Source organism: Felis catus, chromosome E1 (assembly GCF_018350175.1).
Source record: "Felis catus isolate Fca126 chromosome E1, F.catus_Fca126_mat1.0, whole genome shotgun sequence".
Lineage (NCBI taxonomy): Eukaryota > Metazoa > Chordata > Mammalia > Carnivora > Felidae > Felis > Felis catus.
Window position 1 is genome coordinate 44,277,093 of NC_058381.1, and position 11,209 is coordinate 44,288,301.

General features: G+C 48.2%; 1 protein-coding gene across 1 annotated transcript in view; it reads left to right on the plus strand.

Moving 5' to 3' along the window:
- The window catches only part of LOC101089059 (ADP-ribosylation factor 2), a 36,033-nt gene extending 25,123 nt beyond the window's left edge, over positions 1 to 10,910 (plus strand). Inside the window, exon 6 of the mRNA XM_045044384.1 lies at positions 10,196 to 10,910. The gene's annotated coding sequence lies outside the window, so the exon portion shown is untranslated. The remainder of the gene's footprint in view (positions 1 to 10,195) is intronic.
- The last annotated feature ends 299 nt before the right edge of the window (positions 10,911 to 11,209 follow it).

Below are 11,209 nucleotides of genomic sequence, written 5' to 3' on the forward strand. Positions count from 1 at the left end.
ACAGTATTTCTGGGTATATTTCTGGGTGAGTGTTTCCAGAAGAGGTTAGCATTTGACTCCGGAGACTGAGTAAAAAAGGCCCATCCTCACCAATGGGGGCTGGCGTCACCCAATCCATTGAGGGCCAGAATAGAACAAAAAGGTGGGGGAAGGGCAAATTCTTTCTTTTCCTTCTTGAGCTTCAACATCCATCTCTCCTGCCCTTGGACATCGGAATCGGAGTTCATGGTTCTTGGTCCTTGGACTCTGGGATTTACATAGGCCTAACCTCCTTTGGCCTCAGACTGAATTATGCCACCAGCTTTCCCGTTAGCTCTATCTTGCAACAGCGTATCATGGCATATCTCAGCCTCCACATAAGCCAGTCCGCGTAATAAGTCTCCCCTGTGTATCACCACGTATCCTATTGGTTCTGTTTCTTTGGAGAACCTCAATACACCATCATTTCTTTTTTCAACCGTGAGGGTCAGAAATGAGTCCAGAGGAGTGGCTCTCTCCCCTACTTCCTCAACCTACTGAGGACGAAGACCGGCCACAAGCAGGTAAGACCTTCCAGGATGCTCTACTTTTAGCAGAATGAGCCTTTCTATCTGTTTTCCCCCCCAGAGCCAAATTTCCTCACCCCTCCTGGATTTTGCCTCTGTTCCATTCTGTGACTTGTATTGAAAAAGAAAACAAGTTAGAGTCTTCCCACTGTGCCATCAGCTTTGAGATAAAGGACTGTGAATTTTTGCAAAATTCCCTCCTAGGGCCTAGCACTGGGTAAGGTGTTCTGTTCTTCTGGCTGGGTAGTGTACGGAAGAATCCCGAAACGCCGTCATTTGTATTTCTGTCCCCTTTAACTGACCCTGATAATTCTCACAATGTGTCCATTTTCAGATGCATGGATTTCCATGCAAGCATTTTGCACACAAAGATGGTTCAATGTATATCACTTGTTCACCTGACTGAAGACCCCAGAAGAGACTAGCACCCCAAAGGAGCATATATTTCTCTTTTAAGGCTCCCCAACCCAAAGCAGGCATCTTAGGGATAAGCATGCAGTACGTAGTTGATAAGTACTCAGTTACCAATTAGGGACCATAAATATGCAAGAGTGGTAAATTAAAAAAGAGCTGTGTTACAGATAAGCAGATAACAAGTTATCTAGAACAGCCGAGTCTACTGTGCTCTGCATATAGGGAGAGGAAGCCTCCACCAGCTAGAGAGATCTACCTTCTAATTAGGCTTCCGTTAGGATAACATTGCAAGTAGCTAGGGATATTATTGCGCTTATCTGCTACTCTTGGAATAAACTCGTGGGAGATTCAAGTTGGGCAGTAGAAGGAGGCTGTCCCAGGAATAAATAAATACATTGGGACCACTCCTGAGTGAATACTCCACACATAGCTAATGAAACGTTAACCATCAATATTAACCTGATTGGGTCGCTGCGTTTTGCATCAATGACACTTAAATGTAAGCTCAAGAATTTAGAAGGCCAGGAGCATCTCTACTTGCTAGATGGGGTGCCGCGTGATCCATGAATCATCTATTAAAGCCAATTAGGTCTTTTTTTTTTTTGAGTTTGTTTGTTTGTTTGTTTATTTATTTATCGAGAGTGTCCGTGGGTCTGGGACAGAGAAAGAGAGAATCTCATGAACAGTGAGATCATGACCTGAGCCAAAATCAAGAGTCAGTCGCTCAACCAACAGAGCCACCCAGGCGCCTGAGATCTTTTTTTTTTTTCTTTTTTAAAGAAGAATTTGGGTGGGCAATTAACAGGACATGGCTCAGGAAATTGTAGGTTTCAAATTTCGGGAAAATTAGCACATCTGGGCAACTTGAGTATCTTCTCATGAGGGTAGACAGTCTCTGCCTCTAAACCCTGGCTGACCAGGCTTGCTGCCGAGATGGGCACTGAGAGGAGAAAATATAATGTTCTCCATTATCTTGGCAGTCATTGAGACGTGTAACAGATGCATTTTATCCCCTCGGCAGTCCCCTTTAATAAAACAGCTCAATTCTCGGTGGATTAATTGGCTGACGGGCTGGGAAGGATGCGCTGTCTGGGGGTGTTTGCTTTCCCTGGCTGGGGTGGGTTAAGGGTGTGGCTGCCAGATGGCTGGTGTGACAGAATCAAGCCACAGATCCAGCCTCTCTGACCTCTCCAATCAGCAGATTTCACTTTATCTTTCACCCGCCACACTTCTCTTTCTTCTGAGACCAGAGAGACGGCGGTAGAACACAGATCTTTGTCAAAGGGCCTGAGCTGGTGTCCTGCCTGTCTCCACTGCCGTCTGGTTAGGTGATTCTAGCTTTCCAAGGCTCATCTTCTCCATCTATCAAATGGTATGATGATATCCACCAGAATCATTCAGAAGGTTGCTGGCAAGGGGAGGTGCCTGGGTGGCTACACGAGGCTTTAAAGAACCGTATGGGCGCTGGTTTTGCCACCCACAGTCATTGCTGAGCCAGCCCTGGCAGCCTCCGCGCGGACGCAGGGCTGCCCTGCAGATGGCGCTGTGGCCCAGGGAATGCTCCCAGAGAGAACTCCGGCAGGTGGGACTGCACCTGAGAGGGCTGGACAATGGGTGGGTCTAGTCTGGATTTCTACTTCCTGTGTGTCCTGGGTGTGTGTCCCACCGACAGGTCCCCCATGGTCACATTGGGCTTCTCACAGGGCCAGTTGCCTGCTAAACCAGTGGTCCTCTCTTTCTCCTTTTCTGCCCTCCAGTGGATGGAGTGCTGGGTCTTGCCTACCTGCTCATGCTCTTTGACCCCTTCTCAGGTGGTGCGTCTGCAGCCCTTTCGATCCCATGGGGGCATCTTAACGCTTAGATAACCCCCCGGGGCTCCATCTATCTGTGATGGTGGCCACCAGCTCTTCTCTGGGAAACATCCTTATCCTGACTTTGTTTCCCATCTGAGGCAATCTGACAAAGGATCTAGGCCAGTAAAAGAGAGAAGGCACCGGGACCCCCAAGTGGTGCTCAGAAGACAAAAGGCCAGGCTAACAGGTGGGCTCGGCTCCCGTCAGGTGGGAATCCTGGCCCACCACCCAGCATTTCTGTGTCCAGGGGCTCCTTCTGGGGGATGCCCAGAGCCCCCTTCCCTGCCTGCGAAGAGAAGAGAATTAGACCTGCCCTCTAGGATGCAGTAGCAAAGACTAAGTGACATGAGTCATCCCGTGGGCTTCGCAGAGTGCGTGGTACACAGCAAGGTTCAAAGGATGGTGATCAGTATTCAGTGAGGAGCAGAAGTGAGGAGGTGGAGGGATCGGACCAGGGAGAAGATGGGCAGCTTGTGAGGGAGGAAAGGTGGCAGTGGAGAGGAAGGTTTCTTGGCCCTGGAAGGCTACCGAGGGGACCCACCCTCACTCGGCTGACCCCTGGGGCAGCCGTGCTGGCAGAGCCGGGTGCCAGGCAGAACGAACCAACCGTCTGGCCAGTTGTTTCTGTAACAAAAATAGATAGTGGCAGGGGCTTGGAGAGCCATACCCTGTTGACCACAACTGGCAGTGGAGGCCAGGGCCTCCTGGAGACCCCCCAACCCCTGTCAGCAGCATTCAGGCCAGCACGCTGCCGCAGCAGGTGAGGTCAGGATCTAGCCTCAAGGAAGCAGGCACAGAGGCCCAAGGGCCAGAACCTTCGCTGAGCAAACGGCAAATCCTGAGAGGATTTGCCCTTCCTCCTGGCCAGCGATTTCTTCCTCCAGGGGCACAACCTCCTCTGTGTCCCATGAAGGTGCCTTCCTACCACCACTGTGGTATTTATTACACTGCACGGTCAGAAGTTCGGGCTCTGAGGCCAGACGGCCTGGATTCACCTCCTGCTCCCACACACACGGGCTGTGTGACCTTGGCAAGTTGCATAGCCCCACTGTGCCTCAGTTTTTTCAACTGCAAAATGAGTTGTCGTGAGTGTTCATTGAGTTAATGCCATGTAAGGACGCAGTCGGGCCTGGTGTGCCCGAGGCACCCAACACCTCATCCCTTTCTCTTCTTTTAAACCCCATCAGTCTCTGTCTCCTACCTCTCTCTCTCCCTCCCTCCCTTTTCTCTTGCCTTTCTCATCCATTCAACAAACATGCCAAGCTATGGGGAGGGGAGCTGAGGGGCACATAACAATGGGACACTGTGAGCACAGGACTCTCCAAGGTCCACCCCTTGTCAGGGCTGTGATCTGCCCACACAGCTGATGTCTTCGCCATCACTGCAATGGGGCTGGTCTCCCAGGCCCCGAAGACTGATCCAGCCCAGCTCCCACAGAAGGCAGGGCTGCCTTTGCCCTCAGCCTCCAGGGAGAGGTGATTCTGGGGGAGGGAATCTTCCTTCCTGAGACGAGGGCAGCACTGCTAAGAGTCTGGCTGGGAGTGAATGGGGCTGCTGGGGGACAGCACGGCTGTCAAACCCAGGAGCTCCTCATCTGGGGACAGTGTGCTTCTGTCCTGCTAATGACAGAGCCATCACTCACAGGGCACCATGGCATCGTGCAGGACCAGACACTGCTGTCTGTCCCCAGACAGGGTGACAGATGTCATGGGGGCTTGGGGGGTTCCGAGGGGGAGAGTTGGGATACCCTCCTCCCCCCAAGTCATGTCACATCTCCCAAAGTCACACAGAGATGTTCTTACACACTTCAGTGCCTTTGCATGGGCCATTCCCTCTACCCGACCTTCCCTCCCCTACCTCAGGCCTCCTCCATCTGACAATGTGTTGAGCATCCTTCCAGACTCAGTTCCTAGGGCACACCTGGGAAGCCTTCTTCAGTACTCCAGGACAGAAGGAAGCCCATCCTCCTCCATGCTGCTCGGATGCCTTGTACATACTTTTCCTAACGCAGTGGTCACAGCGAATGACAGTTATTTGTTTAGGTGTTTGTTCCCCCTGCCACAGACAGTGAGTTCTTGAGACGAAAGGCCAGGGCTCAGCTTTCTCTGCATCCTAGGGCTGAGCACGTAGGTGGCACCTAACGAATGTGTGCTGAGGAGTGGATTGCCATTGCTGTCACCATCCGTCTCTACATACATCTCGATGCTGAGCAGGATCCAATCCCCACTTGATGTCTGGCCTAGAGGGACATCCTGCTTTAGTGAGAGGTTTAGAAAGCCAGCTGGCTAGAAGGATCTAGAATGAGGAGGCCTTTTCCTATTGAAGGCCAGATCTAAGCTCTCTTTTCCTAAAGAACTAGGGGATACCAGTTTGGAATTGCCTTTAAATGTATATTTTTGAGAGAGCGCGTGAGTGGGGACAGGGCAGAGAGAGGGAGACAGAGGATCCAAAGCAGGCTCTGTGCTGACAGCAGAGAGCCCAATGTGGGGCTCGAACTCATGAACTGAGAGATCATGACCTGAGCCGAAGTCAGACACTCAACCGACTGAGCCACCCAGGAATTGTCTTTAAATGTACATGAGGAGTTTGAGCTCAGAACTAGTTAAGCCTCTTCTTCCTATCTGAGGCGACCCACAAACCATGAATGGCACCCACCGGAGGCAGAAATGAGGCAGGGCTCCCTGGGGCAGAAATCCAGGGAGATGCCTCCCAGATCACAGAGGGGAAAAACAAAAAAGCAGTTTCTGTCTCAATTTTGTAATGCAGACACATAAAGTGTTCCTCGTGGTTGCTTTTAAAACAGAGGAGAGAGAACATAAAATGACTTAACAAATGAAAAAGTAATTGGAAAAAAAGTTCCTGCCGTCCCATGGGATGGCCAGTTAAGGGAGAGAGAGAGCAGGGCAGAGAGGAGGAAGGGGAAGACCAAAGAAGGTGGGAAGATGTACAGATAATAGCATGAGAGCGGGGGGCCGAGATAGAGAAAGGAATTTGAGAAAGAAATGGTGGAAACACACACAGGAGGCCCTCCGACACTTGCTCTTTAATTGTGTCTTGTGTTTTGTTATTGTTTTTACGAGTGAGAGGGATGCAATTTCAAACACATTTCTCTATTTTCTGACTTCTAGAAAGAAAAATTCCCAGTGAGATGCCTGATGTCATTCTTCGTGTTGATCTGTTTTGCTTTGTTTTGTAACCTGTTCTTTTTTTTTCCCCCTTCTGAAAACTTTTAAGATCGTCTTTTACTTCAAACGCACCACCGTGAAATTAGCATGAACTTTATTCGTTCATTGTATTGGGTGCTCAGTGGGCTTTTATTTTTATTTATTATTTCTTTCTTTATTTTCAGTGGGATTTTTTAAACATGAGAGAGAGAGAGAGAGAGAGAGAGAGAGAGAGAGAGAGAGAGAGAGAGAGAAAGCGAGCAGGGGAGGGGCAGAGAGAGAAAAACCCAGGCAGTCTCCTCAGTGTCAGCACGGAGCCTGATTCGGGGCTCAATCCCATGAACCACGAGATCATGACCTGAGCCCAAACCAAGAGTCACCTGCTTAACCAGCTTGAGCCACCCAGGAGCCTCTCAATGGGCTTTTTAAATCCGGAAATGTAAGTCTTTCTTATGTTCCTTTGACAATGGACTCCCTTCCATGTTCTCTGTCCTGTATTTCTTCTGTTGGGCCTCCTAGGTGGATCTTTTACTTTCCCTATTTTTTTTTCTCTCTCCTCTTTTCCATATCTTTATTTCTTTCCTACTTTCTGAAAGTTTTCCTTGATCCTTTCAAACTTTATTTGTTGCCTATTTTGTTTTTATTGGCAACTTTGTTTCACTATCATGTTTTCTTCCTTCCTTCCTTCCTTCCGTTTTCTTTCTTTCTTTCTTTCTTTCTTTCTTTCTTTCTTTCTTTCTTTCTTTCTTTCTTTCTTTCTTTCTTTCTTTCTTTTTTGGTTTTAAATTTATTTACTTAAATTCAAGTCAGTTAACATACACTATAGTATTGGTTTCAGGGAATAGAACCCAGTGATTCGTCACTTAGTTTTAACATCCAGTACTCATCCCAACAAGTGACCTCCTTAATGCCAATCACCCATTTAGCCCAACCCCCCCATCCTTTCTACATGCAACCTGGGGCTTGAACTCACAACCCCGAGATCGAGTGTCGCATGCTCTACCAAATGAGTCAGTCAGTGCCCCTCTGCTCTCAGATTTTCAATATCCAAGGGTTTGCTCCCTTTCTCCCCCTGATTATTGCCTTAAAAAAATTATTTATTTTTGAGAGAGAGAGAACAAGTGGGGAGGGGCAGAGAGAGAGAGAGAGAGAGAGAGAGAGAGAGAGAGAGAGAGAAGGAGAGAGAGAATCCCAAGCAGGCTCCACACCACCAATGCAGAGTCTGACGTGGGGCTCGAACCCAAGAACCATGAGAGCATGACCTAAGCTGAAGTTGGACAATTAACCGACCGAGGCGCCCCTGATTATTCCCTTTTCAAAACAGTTTTTTGGGGGCACAATTTATATCCCAGGAAAGTCATCTATGTTTAAGTGCATGATTCAATGATTTTTAGTAAATTTACAGAGATTAAACCATTACCATAATCCAGTTTGGATCACTCCTTCTCACATAGTCTTTTATTCTAGTTTCATGGGTGACATATCTTCTCCTGTCTCTCCCAAGACATTAATGCCTGTTTCTTTGATGTTTTCAAGTTCCTCCCTTTGGTTGTTGGTCAGCTGGTTTCAGTTTCTGCCTTTCCTCATGTTGGAGACGTTCCTCAAGTTCTTGGTTATTCTTTGCGGTCCACCGATATTTAAGAGTAAAGTATTAAAAAGCCATCTGGACACTGTGCGAATGAACATCATTTGTCAATTGGCAAGCTTCACTATGGGAGTTATATGAAGGCCATTTCTTTGAGGTTCCCCAAATGTCAGTATCAGGGAGTCTTTTCTAGGAGTCATTCAATTTCTCCAGAAAAGAGTCTACCAACCTCTCTGGGGTTGGGGTGGGTGAGTGTGGTGGGCTAGTGCTGATCTGTTTGCCAATATCCTTGGAGATGCACGGCGCAGGGGACTGGGGGTACAGCCATTTGCAGATAGACTTTCATGTAATCCTCCTGTTTTCCCTCTGGTGCCTCCCACTTATACTGTTCTTGCTGATCTGGGCTTAGACCCTCAGTTTCGCCACAGAATAAATCCACTCCTGGAGGAGGGGAGAGGTGGTCACTTGGCTGTACTGAATGGGGGTGGGAACTTGGGGCGTCTTCCTACCGATCTCTCAGTTTCCAGTTGGCCAGAACCTGCCAAGTTTCCAGTTCTACAACTCATCCTTGTCTTTCGCAGTCCCCGGTGCCTGCAATACCTGTGTCTTGCCAAGAATCCGCGGCTTGAATTGGCTCTGTTTTCGTTAGCATCCCCCTGTGTAGGCACATGGTATTCAGATTTCTCAGCTCTGATGATTCTTCCACTTGCTTTCCATCTTCCAAAAATCTGTTGACATCTTTTGTCTTCTGCTGGGTTTTTTTCTCTCATTCTTTTCATTCTTGTGGGCTCATACATTTTTTAAAATTCCTTAACTCACATTCTAGTGGTATTTCAGGAAGAACAATGCTACATCCATGTGCTCAATTTGCCAGGCTTTACCTGAGATGTGGGACTAAAGGCCTTTCAAGCTTTGTTTTTTTAGCTGTGTTTTTGTAACTGTAGACATAAGGAGAAACAAGAGGAGGTCTCCTGTATTCTATACTCAACATGTTATGGATTCTCTTCCTACCAGAGCAATCTTTCTAATCTGGGTCACTGGTTCTTTAAAAGAACAAAAAGGTGGAAAATGGAAGGAAATCTTGAGAAGGGATGATCAAAGGGATGGACATTGGATCCAGGGAAGATTTGAAGGTGTTGGTGCTGTTTACATGGGCAAAGAGGCTCAGAGATGGCTCAGTTATTCATTGGAATTCATTTTCTTTTGAGTGATTTTCGTCCTGATTCATCATGCCGCACTGTACGATTTTGTGTTGGTTTGAACTTCCACGTTGCCATAGAAGAGGCATCTTAAGACTTGAGAGAGAGGAAGAGTGGGGGAGAGACTAAGACTGTATTAATCAGGATAGACTAGGCAATGCTACCGTAATGGATAAACATGGAAATGTCAGCGTCTTAACACAGTAAAAGTTCATGCCTCTCTCACTTCACCATCTTCTCACTGTTTGGTAGTTTCCTCCAAGAGGTGAGCGAGGGGCCCAGGCTACATCTATCTCTTAGCTATACTGTCTGGAACACATGGCTTCCCAAGGTTCTGCAGAAGGGGAGAGAGAACTGGAAGATCATGCAAGATGCTTTTAAGCGCCAAGACCGGAAGTGGTTTATATCTTCTACCCACATCCATTGGCCAGAACTCTGTCCCTTGGTCCCAAATTATCTGCAAGAGAGGATGTGGGAAGTGTGGTCTTCCTGTGTGCTCTGGAAGTAAGGGTGTTGCATTGTCTCTGTCATCTGTTTACCAGGCTTTCTGAGGAGGAGGGGAGGTATGGTCTCCGTGTCCATAATGCCTGATCACGAGGAAATAATGCTCAATTAAAGTAGGAGACAGCCGTCAGATATAAAGAGAAATTTCTTGACTGTAAGGGAGTCGAACATTAGAATGGGCAATTGAGAAGTGACATTTACCCTTATAGATCCTTAGGAAAAGTGTTCCTGAGAACTGATGGATCTCCCCGCTCAAGAGATGAACCAGTTAATCTTTTGAGATCCCACCTGATTCTGAGGTTCTATTCTCAAATACTCAGAGTTTGCCTCAGAGTTTGCAAAGCAGAATGGCCAGGACCAGAGGTGGATCCAGGTTTTGTGAAGCCTGAAGCTTATACTCTTTTGGGTACCTTCTATAAGAAAAATAGGTACCTTCTGTAATTCAGAATTATGTACAGGGCTTGGAAGGGGCCCTTGCAAGTGGAGGGCCTCAGGCATAAGCTTATTAGTTTCCCAATAAACTCCCCCAGCCAGGAGAAGCCTGGAACCAGTAGATTACGAAGCATCTTCCCCAACACACTAGCTCTTCCAGATTGTAGGTCGCCTTCATGATTTTTTCCAACTTTTTAACTCAGTAAAGATGGTTGAATGCTCCCCATGTGCCAGGCACTGGGCTGGAGCCTTCATCATCCACCTCTGTTGTAGGGTTGAGCTAGGCACCAGCCCAGGGGACATTGGTCCTGACCCAAGGAGCTCCTAGGTCCATGCAGGCAGCATCAGTGCAAAGGCGGGGAGGAGGAGAGCGAGCACAGAAAGCCAGATGGGAGAGCAGGGCCATGTGTGACCTGAAGATACAAGAAGTCATCTGTGGACGTCAGGCTGCTGTGCTCAGAGGAGAAATCCATGCTGCTGTCTGTCTTGTTTTTAAAAGGAAATGTTCCTGTAGAAACTGCAGAGACCTCAGACTTGCTGTGGAACAGAGGGCTCAGCTGTGTCCCGGGCCCCTCTGTCAAACACATCACTCCTCTTGAAGAGCTGGAGTCGAGTGTCACCACGAGGAGTCAGCAGTCTGGACTGGGACACTTGGTCTGGAGCCCAGTTGTCAGCCCTGTTCCCACGATTCTCCCTGGCACTGTCTGGGCCTTTTTGAGCTGATCGAACTGCAGTGTCTGGAAAACTCCAGACCAAACCTAGGTCCCGCATGCAACCTTTCTTAGAATTTTCAAACAGCAGAAAATCAAGCTGGCAGTGATTTCTGAGGCCATCTCAGAAGACCAGGCCACAGATTCGTTGGGTGACCTTGCAGGACACCTTCATCTCCCTGGGCCTCTTTTTCCTCTTCTGTAAACTGAGGAAATAACCCCTGTGAAGGACAATGTTTGTCACTGTGATCAAGGTCAGCATGGATCTGGGAGGGTGGGGGCTGGGGAAGGGACACTGACACCTCACAGCCTGTCCTCTGGGCCAGCTGCACAGGTGCTACACAGGGGCCCCAGCCAGTTAGGCAAAACTGAGATGATCAAGCAGCTCCAGGCCCTTGGTGGCCCCAAATCTGCTTTATGGTTTTTGATGTGCCTGCATGGTTTGCATTGAGCTGAGACCCGGGAAGCCTAGGGGGAAAGAATAAAAACAACCCACCTGCTTAAAGTGATTTGTCTGAAAATTCTGTCATCAAGACACACTGTACGGAACACAGAAATGAAAATGCATTTTAAAAGGCTTCCTAATGAAGGAGTTGCAAAACAACTCACGTTAGAGAAAACTCGTCTCAGCGCGCCATGGGCTGCCTCAGCCAGAGAAGGCGGGCCAGAGAAGAGGTGCAGAAGGCATTGGGGTGGAGGAGGTCTGGGAGGACTGGTTTGGGCTCCCTTTCCAGGTTCATTGTGATCCTGGTTTGTACCCAGAAACCCCATTAAAAACTAGACCATAGCAATGGTTTTTAAAC